The sequence below is a fragment of the Kogia breviceps genome, chromosome X (assembly GCF_026419965.1).
Source record: "Kogia breviceps isolate mKogBre1 chromosome X, mKogBre1 haplotype 1, whole genome shotgun sequence".
Taxonomy (NCBI): Eukaryota; Metazoa; Chordata; class Mammalia; order Artiodactyla; family Physeteridae; genus Kogia; species Kogia breviceps.
In genome coordinates this window covers 60,606,422-60,625,386 of record NC_081330.1, presented here as the reverse complement: position 1 = coordinate 60,625,386, position 18,965 = coordinate 60,606,422, and positions in this window count along the sequence as shown.

Sequence of the window (18,965 nt, the reverse complement as noted above, 5' to 3'; positions counted from 1 at the left end):
CACAATCATAGTAGGGGACTTTAACACCCCACTTTCACCAATGAACAGATCATCCAAAATGAAAATAAATAAGGAAACACAAGCTTTAAATGATACATTAAAGAAGATGGACTTAATTGATGTTTATAGGACATTCCATCCAAAAACAAGAGAATAAACATTTTTCTCAAGTATTCATGGAACATTCTCCAGGATAGATCATATCTTCGGTCACAAAACAAGCCTTGGTAAATTTAAGAAAATTGAAATTGTATCAAGTATCTTTTAGGACCACAATGCTATGAGACTAGATATCAATTACAGGAAAAGATCTGTAAAAATACAAACACATGGAGTCTAAACAATACACTGCTTAATAACAAAGAGATCACTGAAGAAATCAAAGAGGAAATTTTAAAAAAACCTAGAAACAAATGACTATGAAAACAGGACAAACCAAAACTTATGGGATGCAGCAAAAGTAGTTCTAAGAGGGAAGTTTATAGCAATACAATCCTACCTTAAGAAACAGGAAACATCTCAAATAAAAAACCTAACCTTGCACCAACCCCAAAGTTAGCAGAAGAAAATAAATCATAAAGATCAGATAAGAAATAAATGAAAAAGAAATGAAGGAAACAATAGCAAAGATCAATAAAAATAAAAGCTAGTTCTTTGAGAAGATAAACAAAATTGATAAACCATTAGCCAGACTCATCAAAAAAAAACAGGGAGAAGACTCAAGTCAACAGAATTAAAAATGAAAACGGAGAATGAACAACAGACACTGCAGAAATACAAAGGATCATGAGAGATAACTACAAGCAACTCTATGCCAATAAAATTGACAACCTGGAAGAAATGGACAAATTCTTAACAATGCACAACCTGCTGAGATTGAGCCAGGAAGAAATAGAAAATATGAACAGACCAATCACAAACACTGAAATTAAAACTGTGATGAAAAATCTTCCAACAAACAAAAGCCCAGGACCAGATGGCTTCACAGGTGAATTCTATCAAACATTTAGAGAAGACCTAACATCTATCCTTCTCAAACTCTTCCAAAAGATAGCAGAGGGAGGAACACTCCCAAACTCATTCTATGATGCCACCATCACTCTGATACCAAAACCAGAAAAACATGTCACAAAGAAAGAAAACTATAGGCCAATATCACTGATGAACATTGATGCAAAAATGCTCAACAAAATACTAGCAAACAGAATCCAACAGGACATTAAAAGGATCATATACCATGATCAAATGGAGTTGATTCTAAAATGCAAGGATTCTTCAATATATGCAAATCAATCAACGTGATACACCATATCAACAAACTGAAGGAGAAAAACCATATGATCATCTCAATAGTTGCAGAGAAACCTTTTCCAAAAATCAACACCAATTTATGATAAATCCCTGCAGAAAGTAGGCATAGAGGGAACGTCCCTCAACATAATAAAGGCCACATATGACAAATCCACAGCCAATATCGTTCTCAATGGTGAAAAACTGAAACCATTTCACTAAAATTGGGAACAAGGAAAAGGCTTCCCACTCTCACCACTATTCAGCATAGTTTTGGAAGTTTTAGCCACAGCAGTCAGAGAAGAAAAAGAAATAAAAGGAATCCAAATCGGAAAAGAAGTAAAGCTGTCACTGTTTGCAGATGACACGATTCCATGCATAAAGAGTCCTAAAGATGCTACCAGAAAACTACTAGAGATAATCAATGAATTTGGTAAAGTAGCAGGATACAAAATTAATGCACAGAAATCTCTTGCATTCCTATACTCTAATGATGAAAAATCTGAAAGTGAAATGAAGAAAACACTCGCATTTACCATTGCAACAAAAAGAATAAAATATCTAGGTGTAAATCTACCTAAGGAGACAAAAGATCTGTATGCAGAAAATAATAAGACACTGATGAAAGAAATTGGAGATGATACAAATAGATGGAGAGATATAACATGTTCTTGGATTAGAAGAATCAACATTGTGAAAATGACTCAACTACCCAAAGCAATCTACAGGTTCAATGCAATCCTTATCAAACTACCACTGGCATTTTTCACAGAACTAGAACAAAATATTTCACTATTTGTATGGAAACACAAAAGACCCCAAATAGCCAAAGCAATTTTGAGAATGAAAAATGGAGCTGGAGGAATCAGGCTCTCTGACTTCAGACTATACTACAAAGCTACAGTAATCAAGACAGTATGGTACTGGCACAAAAACAGAAATATAGATCAATGGAACAGGATAGAAAGCCCAGAGATAAACCCATGCACATAAGGTCACCTTATCTTTCATAAAGGAGGCTAAAATAAACAGTGGAGACAAGACAGCCTCTTCAATAAGTGGTGCTGGGAAAACTGGACAGGTACATGTAAAAGTATGAAATTAGAACACTCTCTAACACCATACACAAAAATAAACTCAAAATGGGTTAAAGACCTAAATATTAAGCCAGACACTATCAAACTCTTAGAGGAAAACATAGGCAGAACACTCTATGACATAAATCACAGCAAGATCCTTTTTAACCCACCTCCTATAGAAATGGAAATAAAAACTAAAATAAACAAATGAGACCTAATGAAACTTAAAAGCCTTTGCACAGCAAAGGAAACCATAAACAAGACCAAAAGACAACCCTCAGAATGGGAGAAAATATTTGCAAATGAAGTAACTGACAAAGGATTAATCTCCAAAATTTACAAGCAGCTCATGCAGCTCAATAACAAAAAAACAAACAGCCCAATCCAAAAATGGTCTGAAGACCTAAATAGACATTTCTCCAAAGAAGATATACAGATTGCCAACAAACACATGAAAGAATGCTCCACCTCATTAATCATTAGAGAAACAAATCAAAACTAAAATAAGATATCATCTTACACTGGTCAGAATGGCCATCAAAAAATCTAGAAACAATGAATGCTGGTGAGGGTGTGAAGAAAAGCGCACTCTCTTGCATTGTTGGTGGGAAAGTAAATTGATACAGCCACTATGGAGAACAGTATGGAGGTTCCTTAAAAAACTATAAGAATTATCATATGACCCAGCAATCCCACTATTGGGCATACACCCTGAGAAAACCATAATTCAAAAAGAGTCATGTACCAAAATGTTCATTGCAGCTCTATTTAAAATAGCCATGAGATGGAAGCAACCTAAGTGTCCATCAACAGATGAATGGATAAAGAAGTTGTGGCACATATATACAATGGAATATTACTCATCCATAAAAGGAAATGAAAATGAGTTATTTGTAGTGAGGTGGATGGGCCTAGAGTCTTTCATACAGAGTGAAGTAAGTCAGAAAGAGAAAAAAAACAAATATCATATGCTAACACATATATATGCAATCTAAGGAAGACCAAAAAAATGGTCAAGAAGAACCTAGAGATAAGATGGGAATTAAGACACAGACCTAGTAGAGAATGGACTTGAGGGTTTTGGGAGGGGGCAGGGTAAGCTGTGACAAAGTGAGAGAGTGGCATGGGCATATATACACTACCAAATGTAAAATAGATAGCTAGTGGGAACAGCTGCATAGCACAGGGAGATCAGCTCAGTGGTTTGTGAATACCTAAAGGGGTGGGATTTCGAGGGTCGGAGGGAGGGAGTTGCAAGAGGGAAGATATATGGGAACATATGTATATGTATAACTGATTCACTTTGTTATAAAGCAGAAGCTAACACACCATTTTAAAGCAATTATACTCCAATAAAGATATTAAAAACAAACAAACAAAAACAAACAAGCAAAAGAAAACTCACCTGGCAATAATGAATCATGTCAGCTGAGGAAGGTGTTAAAAGCTGGAGAGGTATCAAGTGCTTTTCTTCAACATTGAGGAATGAAGTACAACCTCACAGGAAAAATTTTTAGTCAGAATTTTAATTTAAAAAATGGTTTAAAAGCACAACATGAGTTTAATTGTATATTTTTCCCACTATGTCTGAATAGGAAGTGTTTTCTTGTATTATTTTCTGCAGTGGTATGAAAATTCTTTACTAAAGTATGGAGCTTATGCCCTTTTCTCCTCACTTACCAAAACTTAACAGTTATCCGAATATGATAATAAATGTTGAAGTAAGGAAGACAGGGAGACAACATAGGAAAAAAATAAAAGAGAATGCAAAGTATTTTTAATGCTACGGGAGTAGAAAAACCCAGATGGCTTTCTAATAACTGAATAAAATGTGTACGTGAACTTAGTAAATATCCTGTTGGTTTGTAGGAGCTTTTTTTTTTAGTACTTTGGAATAATTTAAAAATGGTAACTGCCAAAAAAATTTAAAAAGTGGAACCAACCCAAATGTCCATCAAGTGACAAATTGATGGTTATACATTAGAATATTTTTCTGCCACAAAAAGGAATAAAATACTCTGCATGTACAACATGGATGAACCATTTAAACATTATGCCAAGTGAAAGAAGCCAGACAAAAGGCCATCAATTATATGATTTCTTTTATTTGAAATATCAAGAATGGGCAAATTTATAGAGACAGAAAGTAGATTACTGTTTACCTAGGGCTGGGGATGATAGAGAGATGGAGAGTGAGAGCTAATAGGTATGGGGTTTCTTATTAAGGTGATGAAATGTTTTAAAATTGACTGCTCTGATGGTTGTACATAACTGAATATACTAAAAACCATTGAGTTTTGTGCTTTAAAAGAGGTTGCTTTGTGGTATGTGACTTACACCTCAATAAAGTTATTGTTTTAAAAAGGATCTTTAGGTTGAATTTAAAGAATTAAGAAATTTTCCAAGGGTGGAGATTTGTGAGTGGAGAAGTCCATTAATCCTTTATATTACCATATTGTTATTTTCATGATATACAAATATTCATGGCTGAAGTAGGGTTGATTTTGATGTATAATCATTATTTAAGGATAAAGTCTGTAAGTTGTAGCTTTAGGAAATATATAATAATTATGATTAGGCTGTACTGAAATCAGTATTTGATCTGTGTGGCCATGGCTTTTGTCAATGACTTCATTTTCCATAAGATAAAATATCATTTGGATTGGTATGAACTTTTAATATACCTTGTCATTTAACATCTAGTCATGGTTATATAATTCATAACATACTCCTTAGCAATAAGTTAAGGATTCATTTTTGTGGAAATAATAATATATAATGACCATGAATAACCCTATTAAATTATAGACTCATTAGACCCTTTGATCTCTCTCAGGCTTTTATTTAAGCTCTCATTTTCTTGAAATACTGTAATGCATTATAGTAGAAAGATCACTGGACTAGATTTCAGAAAGTTGGCCACTTAATCACTGCTCTACCAGTAACTGACTGCAATATATGACCTCTTTAAGACTTATTTTCTTAATTTTTGACATAAGAGCATTGGCCTAACTTTTCTTCAAGGTAAATTCTAACTGCAGAGTGTAATATTTGATTTTAACTACCTTGTATGGAATCGGCTAAAAGACTCTCCCCTCAACCTAAGAAAATACCCCAAAACTACCAGGTACATTTGGGCATTTATTATTACAAAAATAAACATCCAGTGTTCCTGTAACCAGAGAAAGTGGGTATAAATATTCATTTTTTAGACCTCATTTTGAATAAGAGATACTGTTTTAATATTCTTTGGCTGTCATACCTGTATATCACAGACTGGATGACTTAAACAACAGGCATTTATTTTCTCATAGTTCTGGAGGCTGGAAGTCCAAGGTTAAGGTGCCAGCAGGGATGGTTGCTAGTGAGACCTTTCTTTCTGGCTACAGATGGCTGCCTTCTCAATGTGTGGCTTAACGTGGCCTTTTCTCTGTTCACATTCACATACCTGGCATCTCTTCCTCTTTTGATAAGGACACTATAATTTTATGGCTTAATTTAACTTTATCTCCCTAAAGGTCCTATCTTCAAATGGAGTCACATTGAGGGTTAGACTTCAGCCTATGAATTTTGGGGTGATGCAATTCAGTCTATAACATTCCATCCTCACTCCCCATTCACATCCTTCTAGCATGCAAAATACATTTACACCAGTCCAACAGTCCCAAAAGTTTTAACCCATTCCAGCATACTCCAAGTCCAAATTCTCATCTATTTATCCTTGAAATCAGGCATGGGTGAAACTTGAGATATGATTCATCCTGAGGCAAAATTTCTCTCCAGCTGTGAACCTGTGAAAGCAGAAAACTTATGCACTTCTAAAAATACAGTGGTGGGATAAGTGTAGGATAGACATTCCCATTCCATAAGGGAGAAATCAGAAAGAAAGGGTGACAGGTCCTAAGTAAAGCCAAAACCAAGCAGGACAAATTCCATTATGTCTTAAATATCAAGAATAATCCCTTAGTTTCAACTATCTTCCCTCTGGGCCCACTGGGGTAGTGGCCCCACTCCCTTGGCCATGGGCTGTGTCCCCATCCCCTTTGTGATGTGTGGTAGCTTTGCCCATGAGACTCTGAGCAAGGGCAACATGTTTTGCTGAAAATGAAGAGGTGGCCTTACTTCCCCGAAACTAAGGAAGAAACAACTTTGCCCCCCAAGGCTGTGTGTTCTGGGCCTGTGGTGGCAGTGTAGCCTTGCCGATCTCTAAATCATCCTCACAGTCATTCTTCCCTTTTCTTGACATGATGCAGCTACATAGCTCAAATTTTCCCGTTCTCTAGAATTCCAGAAGTTCAAAAGCCCTCCTTATTTTGTCCTGTTTCTGTTCCTCTTAGCCCAAATTGGTAGTGTCTCTGCTGGTATAATCCCATCTTTAATCCTGGTTTCTGATGAGATGGCTGATTAAATCCATGGGTAATCTCTTTATAGAGTGATTATCTAGCCACATTCTTGGTATTCTTTCCAGTACATGCTTTCTCATTTTTGCAAAATGGATAGGCTGATAATTTTCCAAATCTTCAAGTTCTGGCTCCTTTTTGCTTAACAATTCCTTCAATTTATTTCTCTCCTTTTGCCTTTTACTATAAGTAGTAAGGAGAAACCAGGCCACACGTTGAACACATTGCTTAGAAACTGCCTCTGCTAAATGTCCAAGACTGTCACTCACAAGTCCTGTCTTTCATAAAACAATAGATACAATTCAGCCAAGTTCTTTGCCATTCTGTAACAAGGATTGCCTATACTCCAGTTTTCAATAAGAAGTTCCTCATTTCTTTCTGAGATCTCACCGGAGCACTTCTTCTTCTTTTTTTAATCAACAGTCTCTTCAAATAAATCTAGGCTTTTTCTAACATACACCACAAAACGCTTCTGGCATCTATCTATTACCCAGTTCCAAAGCCACTTCCACGGTTTTAGGTATTTGTTAGAGCAGCACCACACTTCTTGGTACTGAAATCTGTATTAGTCTGCTAAGGCTGTCATAAGAGAAGATCACATACAAGGTAAATGAAATAATAAGCAATTATTTTCTCATAGTTCTTGTGGCTGGAAGTCTGAGACCAAGGTGCCAACAAGATTGGTTTCTGGTTAGACCTTTCTCCTTGGCTTGCAGATGGCTACCTTCTCACTGTGCCTTCATGTGGTCTTTCCTCTGTCCATTTACACACTTTTGATGTCTCTTCCTCTTCTTATATGGACATCTAATCCTATTGGATTGGGGCCACATCCTCGTGGATGACATCATTTAACTATATCTCCTTAAAAGCCCTATCTCCAAATACAGTCACACTGGGGATTAGGTTTCAACCTATGAATTTTAGGGGAACACAATTCAGTCCATAGCAGATGTGTTCTGGGACAATTGTTTAAAGTTGAAATTTTGGGCATAAAATTCTATTTCAAATATACCAGATGGCCTCACTACTTAAGGCAGCTAATAATAGTAGCTTTGTAAATAATTTTTTAATTATAGTATTAGTAGTAATAGTAATGGTAGTGGTGGTGGTGATGGTTGAAATAGAAGTAACAAATTATATGAAATCTCATATGTACCAAGTACAGTTGACTCAAACAATACAGGTTTGAATTGTGCGGGTCCATATATAAGCAGATTTTTTCAAAAAACACATACTATAGCACTACTGATCCAAGGTCGGTTGAATTCATGGATGCAGAACCTTGGATAAAGAGGACCAAGTGTAAAGTTTTACGTGATTTTCGATTGTGTGGAAGGTCAGTGCCCCTAACTCCCGTGTTGTTCAAGAGTCAACTATAATAAATATATAAATCTTTTATTGCCCATCACCAGAGCTCAGGAGCTTAACTCTTATGCTACATATTATTAAAGTCCATGTGAAAAAAATAGCAGTTATCAACAACATCATAATTGTTATAGGAGGCAATCTGGCCAATCTGCAAGTGAAAATGTCTTGAACTGTTCTTCCTTCTTTCCCTTCTTTCTTTTTTCCTTCCTTCTTTCCTTTAGTCTCATCTTTTTTTTCTAAATATTTGTTGAATACACAAGGCATTATACTGGGGAATGGGGTATAGTAGTGAATTGACACTTTCTTTGCACTTATACATGTTCTTCCAATGATTTGGAATTTGGGCATATCCATTTTAAAAAATTTCCATTTTAGTACATAGGCTTTGTCATCAATACTATAGCTAACACCATATCTCTGTAACATAATATATTGGATATCATATGTTGAGTTAATTAAATATGAAAGACCTAATATCACCCAATTGAGAAATATCACCTTAGGGCTTCCCTGGTGGCTCAGTGGGTAAGAATATGCCTGCCAATGCAGGGGACACAGGTTTGATTACTGGTCTGGGAAGATCCCACATGCTGTGGAGCAGCTAAGCCCGTGCACCACAACTACTGAGTCTGCACTCTAGAGCCCGCAAGCCACAACTACTGAAGCCTGCCTGCCTAGAGCCCATGCTCCACAACAAGGAAGCCACTGCAATGAGAAACCCACTCACCACAACGAAGAGTAGCCCCAGCTTGCAACAACTAGAGAAAGCCTGCATGCAGCAACGAAGACCCAACAGAGCCAAAAAAGTAAACAAATAAAATCAAAAATTAAAAAAACAATAAAAGAAATATTGCCTTAGTATTTTTGCTTAACGATGTTAATGCTTTCTTATGACTCTTCAAATCCTAAATTAAAATGTAAGTGACTTTTGACACATTGTAAAATGCCTTATTGAGGTGAATTTCCAAAGAAAAATTCTCACAATAACTTAGTTGTGGGTAATAGAAAAAGATGACTTCTGGATTATTCATTACTTCATTTCACCTTCTAGAAATAATGTATTATTATGTACTATTTGGCCTAAAATTACTTATTGTTAATATTAATCCACTTATTAATAAAGTTATGCATTGCAGTGCATTGTTTCTTAATGTTAAAAATATATTAATCAGGGCCATGGTTTTAAAAGAGTTGTTTTTCAAGTGGAAATGTCACCTTTAACTCCAATTATGTAGGAGAAGCAAATATTTAGATTAAACTAATAAGGTTACCTGGGCACTTGTAAATCTAGCTGCTATATGATTTATTAGAAATCATGATTGTCTGTTTATTCATCTTAAATTTATAAGAGATTTTATTTTATAAGTTGACAACTTTTAATATATATCACACAATAGTAATTAAAACATTAACTGGACTTCATTATATATTATTTAGAATAAGGGGATTTTTCTGCAACTTCATTTTTCATGATTTAAAACTTAAATGCAATATTTGTATGTAACTATATTATACACATATACACACATAATACTGGGAAAAGCCACGTTTTCTCATTATTAACTGATTTTGTAAAATATACTACATCAAGAATATAACTTTCTAAGCTAAATCATGTTTATTAAGACATAAAAACAATCAACATTTTCAGAGGCGTTATTTATATATACTTACACATTCAATTGAACAACATGGGCTATTTTATTAATATTCCCCAATATTTTCTTTTTTAGTCTTTTATTTAAAAAAATTATATTGACATATAGTTGATTTACAATGTTTCAAGTGTACAGCAAAGTTATTTAGCTATACATGTATAGAGTTTTCTTAGTGTGTGTGTGTGTGTATATATATATGTATATATATATGTATATATATATATAAAGTTTTTCAGATTCTTTTCCATTATAGGTTATTACAAGATATTGAGTCTACTTCCCTGTACTATAGAGCAGGTCATTGTTGTTTATCTACTTTATATATAGTAGTGTGTATCTGTTAATGTCAAATCCCTAATTTTTCCCTCACCTCCCTTGCACCTTTGGTTACCATAGTTTGTTTTCTATGTCTGTGAGTCTATTATGAAGTGAGAGAGTTGAATTGGTATATATACACTACCAACTGTAAAATAAAAGTGGGAAGCAGCCGCATAGCACATGGAGATCAGCTCCGTGCTTTGTGACCAACTTGAGGGGTGGGATAGGGAGGGTGGGAGCAAGATGCAAGAGGGTGGGTGTATGGGGATATATATTTACATATACCTGATTCACTTTGTTATACAGCAAAAAGTAACACAACATTGTAAAGAAATTATATTCCAATAAAGATGTTAAAGAAAATCAACTAATCCAATTAGAAAATGGGCAAAAGATGTATAGAGACATTTCTCTTACGAGGTAATAAAGATGGCAGATAAGCACATGAAAAAATCTTCAACATCATTAGCCATCATGAAATGCAAATCAAAACCATGTGGTTTTCGTACACAGCCATCAGAATGGCCAAAATTTTAAAAAGGATGACAAACTCAAATGATGAGAATGTAGAGAATCTGGATCACTCATACATTGTTGGTATGAATAGTCATTCAAGAAAACATTTTAGCATTGTCGTATAAAGCTAAACTTTTAATTACCATAAAAACCAGCAGTTGCATGCTTGGACGTTTATCCCAGAGAAATGAAAACTTATGTTCACACACAAACATGAAACTTGCACATGAATATTCCATAGTTATTTATTTATAATGGTTGAAAATTGGAAATGACCCTGATATCATTCAAAAGGTTAATAGTTTTAAGAAATGTGGTGCTTCCATACCATGGAATACTACTCACAAATATAAAGGAATAAACTGTGGATACACACAACTATTTGGAGGAAATCATCAGGGAACTAGGCTGCATGTACAAATCCAGTCCCCAAATGTTACATATTGTATGATTCCACTCAAGCAATATTTTTGAAATGACAAAATGTTGCTGTGTGATTTTAATGAATTAATCATGTAAAGTGCTGAACATATTACCTTGCCATATAGTAAGCACTCTATTATTATTATTATTATTATTGAAAAAGACAAATGGGCTTTTGTTTCATTTTTTTTAAATTGCTATTTTATTATGCATTCTTAGGGACTGTATTGAGAGAGATTGATGACAGAAGCTGTAAGAAAAGAAATTCTTTCAAGTAGTTTACACAAGTTTTCATGTTCCCTATATCAATTTGGCCTAAACGTCAACCTTTCTTTATTTTTATTTTTTTATTGAAGTATAGTTGATTTACAATGTTGTGTTAGTTTCTGGTGTATAGCAAAGTGATTCAGTTATATATGCACACATACATATTCTTTTTCATATTCTTTATAATATTTTTCATATCATTTTTGTGTTCATTTTGTAATTCAGTTACAGCAACTTTAATGGACAAAATTATGTAGGGCTTGGGAGAGGTTTGGAATTTCTTTACCTTGATTATATAGATGTAGAAAACTATTTTGTTTTAGGTATAGGAAGAGGTTTCAACTTTTATAATACTAGTGAAATGACTCAGGGAGAACTCCAGGAAGATAATGTTATTTTTGGTGTGAATCTTTCTCATGCTAAAGTGATTTTATGTCAGATTTGCCAAATCAAATAGTCCACAAGCAGGATATTATGCAGTATTTACACAGAGTTTTAATGAACAACTGGGGAGTCAACTGAAGCATGCCGGGTTGACTCCAAAGCATACTTGAGGTCAGAAAATTCACTCCAAAGGTACAGATTTTTTTATACTTCAGTTTCCTTATTCCAAAATGAAGATCCAACATTTCACCTTGTGGATTGTGTATGATGTTCATTAAGGAGCATAACGTGCATTTTACTCCAGTGGAAACCTGGTTGACACAATGCTTCAGGAATAGTCAGGGTTTCATCTGTCTTCCATGTAATGTACACAATGAAGTAATAATCTGAGATTACTTGTAGACTAGGGTAGCAGACTATTTTGAAAGTACCTTTGTTAAGGGTACCATTCTGAAAGTAATTTATAATAGAACAGCAACAGCTGTAGTTGATTATAGGAGTAGATTCATCCCAAAAGAAAAAAAATATTACTCATAGATCATCAGGGTTGTAGAGTATAAGAGGGTAAGAGTGGGAGCAGGGAGCCTATGGCAAATAATTCTGTAGGCTTGCTGAAGGATGTTAGTTTGAATAAAAGATGTAGCAATGAGGATGAAGGAAAAATGGTGGGCTATTATGCACCCATTCCAAAATATCTTTGTTGAAAAAAATGTATAGTTGACATACAACGTTATATTAGTTCCAAGTATACAACATAGTGATTTGACATTTAAATACATTATTAATTGGTCACCACAATAATCTGGTAACCATCTATCGCTAAATTCATTAAACATTATTGACTATATTCCCTATGTTGTACGTTACATCTCCATGACTTATCTATTTTATAACTGGAAGTTTGTACATGTTAATCCCCTTTACCTATTTCACTCAACCATCTACCCCCTCCTCTCTGGCAACAACTAGTTTGTTCCCTGTATCTATGAGTCTGTTTCTATTTTGCTTTATTCATTCATTTGCTTTGTTTATTTAGGTTCCACATATAAGTGAAATCGTATGGTATTTGTCTTTCTCTGTCTGACTTATTTCACTTAACATAATACCATGTAAGTCCATCCATGTTGCTGCAAATGGCAAGATTTCATTCTTTTTCATGGATGAGTAATATTCCATTTTATAAATATACAAAATATTATATCCAATGAATATATATATATATATACACACACATATATCACATATTCTTTATTCATTATCCATTCAGCCACCTTATGTCTTTTTGTTGTTCTTTTTTAATTTAATTTTTATTGGGGCACAGTTGCTTTAAAATATTGTGTTAGTTTCTGCTGTAATGCAAAGTGAATCAGTTATACATATACATATGTACACTCTTTATTAGATTCTTTTCCCATGTAGATCATTACAGAGTATTGAGAAGAGTTTCCTGTGCTATACATTAGGTCCTTATTAGTTATCTATTTTATATATAATAGTGTGTATATGTCAATCCCAATCTCCCAATTTATCCCTCCCTCCTTTCCCCCCCGGTAACCATAATTTTGTTTTCTACATCTGTGACTCTATTTCTCTTTTGTAAGTAAGTTCATTTGTACAATTTTTTTAGGTTCTACATGTAAGTGATATCATATATTTTTCTTTCTCTGTTTGACCTACTTTATTCAGTATGACAATCTCTAAGTCAATTCATGTTGCTGCAAATGACATTATTTTGTTCTTTTTTATGGCTTATGTCTTTTGATTGGAGTATTTTTACTCTATTTACATTTAAAGTGACTATTGATAGGTATGTACTTATTGACATTTTGTTAATTGTTTTCTGGTTGTTTTTGTAGTTCTTTGTTGTTCTTTTCTTCTTCTCCTGTTCTCTTCCCTTGTGAGTTGATGACTTTCTTTAGTGTTTTGTTTGTATTCCTTTCTCTTTATTTCCTTCGTATCTCTTATAGGGTTTTGGTTTGTGTTGCCAGGAGGTAACACATATATAACAACCTATGTATATAGCAGTCTAATTTAATTTTGTGGTAACTTAAGTTTGAGCACATTCTCAAAGCATTGCTTTTTTACCACTGCCTCATGCTTTATGTTTTCAATGTCATAATTTACATCAAAATTTTGATGTATTGCTTAAGTAATTATTTCAGATATAGATAATTTTACTGCTTTTGTCTTTTAACCTTCATACTAGCTTTACTATATGTTTACCTTTACCAGTGAGATTTTTTTCTTTCTTAATTTTCTTATTTCTAGTTATGGCATTTTCTTTTTGAAGAGAAGTTCCTTTAATATTTCTTTTAAGGCTGGTTTAGTGTTGGTGAGCTCCTTTAGCTTTTGTTTGTCTGGGAGACTCGTTATCTGTCCTTCAATACTGAATGATAATCTGCCAGGTAGAGTATTCTTAGCTCTAAATTTTTTCCCATCCAGTACTTTGAATATACCATGCCAGTCTCTTCTGACCTATAAAGTTTCTGCTTAAAAATCATCTGATGGTCTTATGGGGTTTCTCTTGTACAAAGCTACTTATTTTTATCTTGCTGCCTTTAAAATTCCCTCTTTAACTTTCAAAATTTTAATTTTAATTGTCTTGCTGTGGGTCTCTTTGGACTCCTCTTCTTTGAGACTCTCTGTTCTTCCTGGATTTGGATGTCTGTTTCCTTCACCAGGTTAGGGATGTTTTCAGCTATTATTTATTTAAATAGGCTTTCTATGCCTTTATTTCTCTCTTCTTCTAAGAACCCTATGATGTTAATCTTAGTGCTTGAAGTTGTCCCAGAGGCCCTTTAAGCTATCATCTTCTTTTAATTATATTTTTTCTTTTTGCTGTTTGGATTAGGAGATTTCTACTATCCTGTATTCCAGATTAGTGATCCATTCTTCTGCACCCTCTAATCTGCTCTTGTATTTCTTTTATTTCAGTTATTGTATTCCTCAGTTATGATTGGTTATATTTTATATTTTCTATCTCTTTGTTGAAGTTCTTACTGTGTTCATCCATTCTCCTCCCAATTTTGATTAATATCTTTATGACTATTACATTGAACTCTTTATCTGGTAAATCACTTATCTCCATTTTGTTTAGTGATTTTTCTGAAGTTTTGTCCTGTTCTTTCGTTTGGAAAGTATACCTTTGTCTTCTAATTTTGCTTAACTCTGTGTTTCTTTCTATGTATTAGGCATATCAGCTATGTCTTTTGGTCTTGAAAGAGTGGACTTATGTAGAAGATATCCTGTGGAGCCCAGTGGCACAATCTCCTCTGGTCATCAGAGCTAGGTGCTCCAGAGGAATGCCTTGTATGGGCTACATGTACCTCCCTGTAGTGGTTGCATCACCATTGCTGCAGGTGTGCTGGTGTGTGGGACTGGCCCCCCAGAGCAGGAACTGCTTTAGAGGGGTGCTAATGCCAGCAAAGGCCACCTGCTAGGTGGGGTGGAGCACACTGTGTTAGCCAAGTTGATGGAGACAGAAGTGGCACCGACAGGTGGCAAGTCAGCTTGGTGGAAGGAATGTAAAAAAAAAAAAAAATTGCACCCACCAGGACTTCCATCCTTTGAGAAAGTTCCACCAGGTTCCTGCCACCCTGCTGGTACATGCCCTAAAATTAGTTAATGAATCTCCTCATATGACCCAGGTGCTTTTCAAGCTGCTCTGCACTGGGTCTAGGAGTGAGTGAATTTGTATGGGAGCCCTTCAAGAGCAGAATCTCAGTTTCCCACACCACTCTGACTCTCTTGGACATAAACTCTGCTGGTTTACAAAGCCAAATGTTATAGGAACTTGTCATTTTCATGCAAGTCTTCCAAACTGGGGAGTCTTATGTGGGACTTGGATGCCTCAGTTCTCAGGGAGGATGTCTGGTTGTAATTTCCTCCTGCTTGTGAGTTACTGCACCAAGTTCTGAATAGACCACGTCTCTGCCCTTCCTACACATCTTGATATGGCATTTTCTTTATATCTTTAGTTGTAGAAAATTTGTTCTGTTACACTCAGGACATTCTCAGAGGTAGTTGTTCTATGTATAGTTGTGGTTTTGGTGTGTCCTTGGACGGAGGTGAACTCAGGTGAACTCAAGATGTCAGGTGAACTCTGACATCTTGATCTGGAATCTCCTCCTCAAATGTCTTTTCTGAAGAGCATTAATGCTGTGGGAAAATGCTCAAGATGTAACTTTAATGTTAAGGAAAGCTAGTTACAAAACTGCATAAGCAGTATGGATATAAACAAAAATATTTTGATAAGTAATTACCATTTTCTTCCTTGTGTCTTTATGTAACTTCCAAAATTCTATCCAATGAGCAGATATTAATTGTTTAGGTGATAAAAAAGGTTCAGAGTAAAACACATTGTGATGTACATAGAAAGAGCACTGGACTGGGAGCTTTATTTCTGTACCAGTTTAGTTTGAATGACCTTTAACAAGTGATTGAAATTTTATTGGGTTTTTCTTTCTTTCTCTTTTTAAAAATTGAAACACAGTTGCTGTATTTCAGCAATATATAGCTTATATAATATATATTATATAACATATAATGTATAATATACAGGTGTTAAGTATAGTGATTCAAAATGTTTAATAAAACTAAAAGCTGGTGCTTTGAGAAGATATACAAAGCCAATAAACCTTTAGCCAGACACATCAAGGAAAAAAGGAAGAGGACTGAAATCAATAAAATTAGAAATGAAAATGGAGAAGTTACAACTGGCACCACAGAAATACAAAGGATCATAAGAGACTACTACAAGTGACTATATGGCAATAAAATGGACAACCTGGAAGAAATGGACAAATCCTTAGAAAGGTACAACCTTCCAAAACTGAACCAGGAAGAAAGAAAAAATATGAACAGACCAATCACAAGCACTGAAATAGAAAATGTGATTAAAATTCTTCCAACCAACAAAAGCCCAGGACCAGATGGCTTCACAGGCGAATTCTATCAATCATTTAGAGAAGAGCGAACACATATCCTTCTCAAACTCTTCCCAAAATTGCAGAAGGAGGAATACTGCCAAGCTCATTCTAAGAGGTCACTATCACCCTGCTACCAAAACCACACAAAATTATCACAAAAAAGAAAATTACAGACCTATATCACTAATGAACATAGCCACAAAAATACTCAACAAAATACTACCAAACAGAAGCCAACAACATATTAAAAGGATCGTACACCATGATCAAGTGGGATTTATCCCAGGGATGAAAGGATTCTTCAATATATACAAATAAATCAATGTGATACAACATGTTAGCAAATTGAAGAATAAAAACCATATGACCATCTCAATAGATGCAGAAAAAGATTTTGACAAAATTCAACAGCCATTTATGATAAAACCTCTCCAGAAAGTGGGCATAGAGGAAACCTACCTCAACATATAAAGGCCATATATGACAAAGCCACAGCCAACATCATTCTCAATGGTGAAAAACTGAAAGCATTTCCTCTAAGGTCAGGAACAAGACAAGAATGTCTACTCTCTCCACTATTATTCAACATAGCATTGGAAGTCCTAGCCATGGCAATGAGAGAAGAAAAAGAAATAAAAGTAATGCAAATTGGAAAAGAATAAATAATACTATTTGCAGATGACATCATACTATACATAGAAAACCCTAATGATGCCACCAGAAAACTACTAGAGCTAATCAATTAATTTGGTAAAGTTGCAGGATACAAAATTAATACACAGTAATCTCTTGCATTCCTATACACTAACAACAAAAAACTAGAACAATAAATTAAGGAAACAATCCCATTTACCATTGAAGCAAAACAATAAAATACCTAGGAATAAACCTACCTAAGGAGACCAAAAATGGTATGCAGAAAGTTATAAGACACTGATGAAAGGAAACAAAGATGATACTAATAGATAGAGAGATAGACTATCTTCCTGGATTGGAAGAATCAGTATTGGGAAAATTACTATACTACCTAAAGCAATCTACAAATTCAATGCAATCCCTATCAAATTACCAATGGCAATTTTTACAAAATTAGAACAAAAATTTTTATAATTTTTATGGAAACATGAAAGACCCCAAATAGTGAAAGCAATATTGAGAAAGAAAAATGGATTTGAAGGAATCAGGCTCCCTGACTTCAGACTATCCTACAAAGCTAGAGTCACCAAAACAGTATGGTCCTGGCACAAAAGCAAGTATAGATCAGTGGAACAGGATAGAAGACCCAGAGATAAACCCATGCACATATGGGCACCTAATCTATGACAAAGGAGGCAAGAATATGCAATGGAGAAAAGACATTCTCTTCAATAAGTGGTGATGGGAAAATTGGACAGTTACATCTAAAGAATTAAATTTGAACACTCCCTAACACCATACACAGAAATAAACTGAAAATGGATTAAAGACCTAAATGTAAGGCCAGACACTATAAAACTCTTGAAGGAAAACATAGACAGAACACTCTTTGACTTTCACAGCAAGATCTTTTTTGACCCACCTCCTAGAGGAATTAAAATAAAAACAAAAATTTTAAAAATGGGAACAAATTATACTTAAAAGCTTTTGAAGAGCAAAGGAAACCATAAAGAACATGAAAAGACAACTCTCAGAATGGAGAAAATATTTGCAAATGAAGCAACTGACAAGGGATTAATCTCCAAAATATACAAACAGTTCATGCAGCTCAATATCTAAAAAACAAACAACTAAATCAAAAAGTGGCAGAAGACCTAAATAGACATTTCTCCAAAGAAGACATACAGATGGTAAGACACATATAAAAAGATGTTCAACGTCACTGATTATTAGAGAAATGCAAATCCAAACTACGGTGAGGTATCACCTCACACCAGTCAAAATGGCCATCATCAAAAAAACCTACAAACTGTAAATGCTGGACAGGGTGTGCAGAAGAGGGAACCCTCTTACACTGTTTGTGCAAATGTAAATTGATACAGCCACTATGCAGAACAATATGGAGGTTCCTTACAAAACTAAAAGCAGAACTACCATTTGACCCAGCAATCCCACTCCTGGGCATATACCCAGAGAAACCCATAATTCAAATGGATACATGCACACCAATGTTCATTGCAGCACTGTTTACAATAGCCGAGACACGGAAGCATCCTAAATGTCCATCAACAGAGGAATGGATAAAGAAGATGGGTTGCATATATATACAGTGGAATATTACTCAGCCACAGAAGGGATGAAATTGTGCCATTTGCACAGACGGGGATGGACCTAGAGACTGCCATACAGAGTGAAGTA